Raw genomic sequence first — 3,904 nt, forward strand, 5'->3', positions numbered from 1 at the left:
GGTTCAGTGTATGGAACCGGGAAGAGATTCGCTCTAGCCGCGTATGCTTATTAGTCACTCCGCGAGAGAGGTCGGCCTACGGGTAGGCCTTGGTCTTCTTTAATGGGGGCCTAGCTCGTGTCTACCAGAGTGCCTCGGCGGGCTCTACCTCCTACCTATACCCAGTAGAAGGCAAGGCCGATGCTAGACAAGACCATTTTTAAATAGGGAAGTTACTAGTAGTTCCATTTATTTCTAGTTTAATAAATCAAATAATGTACACTTATACTACCTAAACAAAAACAAATTATGAAATGTGATGAAATGAAATATGTTATCGACGATGGAGTAATAAAATATATCAACAATAAATTGACGAGTCTCTGGCCAGCAACTAACTAACTAACTCTTATACTTACAGCAAAGTTGTCTCAAAGAAAGCTTGAGTCGAAATAATTTCTTTGAATACTAAAAACAGGACCTAATGATGAAGGCTGCCTAGCCTACTACATACTACTAGCACTAGTATGCGCTATACAAATTTTAAACCATCCATTATATTATATTCTATACCTGTACGACCACTGTAAAAGCCATGTTACAGTTTATGAAATGTTTAATGTTAATAAACAAAAATTTACTGTCCGTCTCAATTTCTACATTGCAGTCAACGGAAGATGGTAGCAGCCAATATTATTAAGCATCTTTATTAGTGTATCAAATCAAATTTCTCAATACTGTACTATACTAGAAGGTCTCTTGAAAAACTTGGAATGGTTTAGCACCACTCTCGCAGGAGAGCGGCATGATTTAGAGGTACAGTACCACCAAAGCAAAGCAATTTTTATCAGTTCACATCATTTGTGTGTGGTAAGTAGCTTCTCAGAGATTATACCTTAATTCTCATCCTAAAAAGTACTTATTACACTTAATAACAAATTCTGTGAGAAATATATATATATTTTGTTTGCTGCATGGTAACATTAAAAGCTAATTTTATTGTATCATTACTAAAATATCTAATGCAGTGACGTATTTATATTTTTCAGCTACAGATATGGAACATTTATGTAAAAGTGTGGGTACCCATCAAGATTCAAGATTCAAGATTCAAGAAATTTTATTTGTCCATAAAAATGGAAATTCACTTTGCTTGGTAGATTAAAACAACAATATTGCAACAATTTAAAACGTGCAGTATTATAACAGATTAAAAATACAAGATAAAAAGTTAAAAATGTAAAACTATTTAAAAATTGCATTATCGTCTTACATTAGAATTAAAAATATGAATACTATTTACAACGAAGGATTTTCTAGTTCTGCAAAGATTTGCTCTTGGAGGTCGTAGCCTAATACCTGATCTATTTAATGAGAATAAACCAGGTAATGTGTTTGTATATGTAGAGTAACATATATGTAGAATAACATACATAACTGTACAATAGCATCATCCAAATCAATCTACTATAAAACCAATGCATCTTTCGGATAGGTAGAATCAGTTATTGGTGTGCCACCACCCTTTACCAAATCAGTCAATAATGAAATATTTGGCCCTTTTGTAAATTGTGAAGTTGATCAACAATAAAATAATCTGGTCATTGTTATTGATATGAGCATTAATTTTTTTATTGATGTCTGGGCTCATGTATATTAATAATTTGACTTCATCAGGCTGGGTGAGTTGGTATGATTGCTGCACATTAATACTGGCAAAAGCCTGTGTAATTAACTCATATAGTCATAGTGTATGTAATATTTTTAAATCCTTATTGTATATAACTGTATGTAAATGGTATTTTAAATGAATAACTATCTAGAACAATTAAACTTGGCTTGTTGTACATCCTATTACTGTATTCCTCAAAATGCTTTAGTTTAGCCTAGAGCGTTTACCAGTGGCATATTCTGTATACTGGAAATTCTTCCTTTATATGGTAGCCGAACAAGTGTACCATCATAAAATTACCTGTTATGGCTGACTGACATGCAGTTTGGTGTTAGTGTAAATGTTGTTGATAATTAATTAAAGCAAACAAGTCAAATACATTATTAGTGCTTTAATATAGTTTAATTTCACGGATCGCAACATGTATTAAATTTTATTTCAATTGGTTACTAATTAACATATTTAATAAAAAACAAAAGATACTACTGTAAAGTAAATGAAATCAAAATTAATAAAATAATATTTATTATGTATAGTCAATCAATTAAAATCTTTTGAAATTATATTATAGAGGTAAAACATTTTGCATAAACATTGTGTAAATGTACATTTATAGTTGCATTATTATTATACATTAAAATATAGGTCCGATATCATTTGGGTAATGGAATGTACACACAATTGAGATACTATGGGGAACTACATATTTTTATTGAGTACAGTCTCCCCTAACTTTATGAACGTAAAATAATTCATACTAACCAATTAGATGTTTTATTTAAAAAAATTGTTATCTAGAATACGAAATCCTAAAGTCTATCATAGGATTTACAGATCGAACACAGAAGAGCGAGAAAAATGCCGTGAAGTAAAGTGGGTAGAGGGTCCCATTTCAAGAAATAATAAATGTTTTACATAGCATTCAACTTTACTTGGATACGCATCAGCTGTCATGGATATGAGTTGGTATGGGTACGGGACGGGGTTGACCGGACGTATTTAGTAGTTCAGTGCTGTAGTTTGTAGCAAAAATGTAGTTAAACATCATTAGTTTAATTTTATCTCAAGAAGACCGGGAAATGGATGATACTACTGGGCCTAGCCATGCCATAGGTGGATCGCCATTGGTTAGCCTAGCTAAGGGGGTGGGGGAGGGGATACTGGCTCACCCGTACCATAACAAACTCGTACCCATGCCACTCTTACCCATGCCAAATTGTATATATTTTGGTCAGTTCATACCCGAATCGAACATTATACTACTAGGCATTTAGCATTTAATTAGGTACTTGGGTATGAATCATATATAAAATGTGTTGGGGTATAATGAGGCCTGGCCTCATAGAGCAATCAGCTAGAGCATCCTGAGGCGGATGCATGGGTAGCCTAGTAGCCTAGCCTACTAGATAGGTCTAGCTAGGCCTACTACAGGCCACCACTAGGCTAGGCCTAGCTTACATATATTTATATATACTTATATCTATATTTATTTATACTTATCTTGGCACAAAACTGCATGGTCTCCTTAGGCAGGCTAGAAAGGGTTGACATACGATCGGTCGGGTCGGTTCAAGCATGGTTCAAGAGGGTCCTCCAAGTTATAATTATTGATAGGGGGGCTTGGTATTTAGGAGGACTCGTCCAAGGCGATATCGGACCCATTTTAGAGACGATCAGGTCAACCCGTACCAAATTTGGCGAACTTGTACAGACATTTCGCTAACTAATTCTTGGTGGAAAATCATCGACATTATTACTGAAATATCCTGATAGTTTGCTTAAACAGAAATCTAAATCCTAGAATTGCATACACTGTTCGAAACATACACAAATCTAGGGCCTTGGCCTCCTAGTTTAACCCAGGTCTATAATAATGTTCACCAATCACGAGCGAGTTCCATTGTTTGGTTGGGCCTACGACTCGACTCTGGTTGCCGGCGGACAATTACATTAGATGAATGAAGTTTTACAGTAGTACAGTACTGGGACATGCAACAGTGACACATGCGTGATATGGACGGGCCTGTTATGGTCGCTTGACATGAAACAGCGCAGCAGTTTCTTGTTGTTAGACATGAACCGTACGAGAATCGGGTAAAAATGTTAACGATTTACAGGAAAAGGTACTCGCTATCGTTATCATTTCAACTTGATCGTTTTCAAGCGATCGTCGTTGAACTTTTAACGATTAACGATAATAGCGTCGACTAACGTCGACAGGAAAACAGGCTTTAGGAGTTTGGCGAGGTATAA

At 35.3% G+C, this 3,904-nt stretch overlaps 1 long non-coding RNA gene across 1 annotated transcript; it reads left to right on the forward strand.

Annotated features, from left to right (window-relative positions):
- The first annotated feature begins 313 nt into the window (after positions 1 to 313).
- On the forward strand, positions 314 to 1,154 carry LOC144854413 (uncharacterized). The gene is made up of 2 exons (XR_013614595.1): positions 314 to 849; positions 1,029 to 1,154. It is a non-coding gene; the product is annotated as an uncharacterized LOC144854413 (long non-coding RNA).
- Positions 1,155 to 3,904: the final 2,750 nt, after the last annotated feature.

Source organism: Antedon bifida, chromosome 10 (assembly GCF_963402885.1).
Source record: "Antedon bifida chromosome 10, ecAntBifi1.1, whole genome shotgun sequence".
In the NCBI taxonomy this organism is placed as follows: Eukaryota; Metazoa; Echinodermata; class Crinoidea; order Comatulida; family Antedonidae; genus Antedon; species Antedon bifida.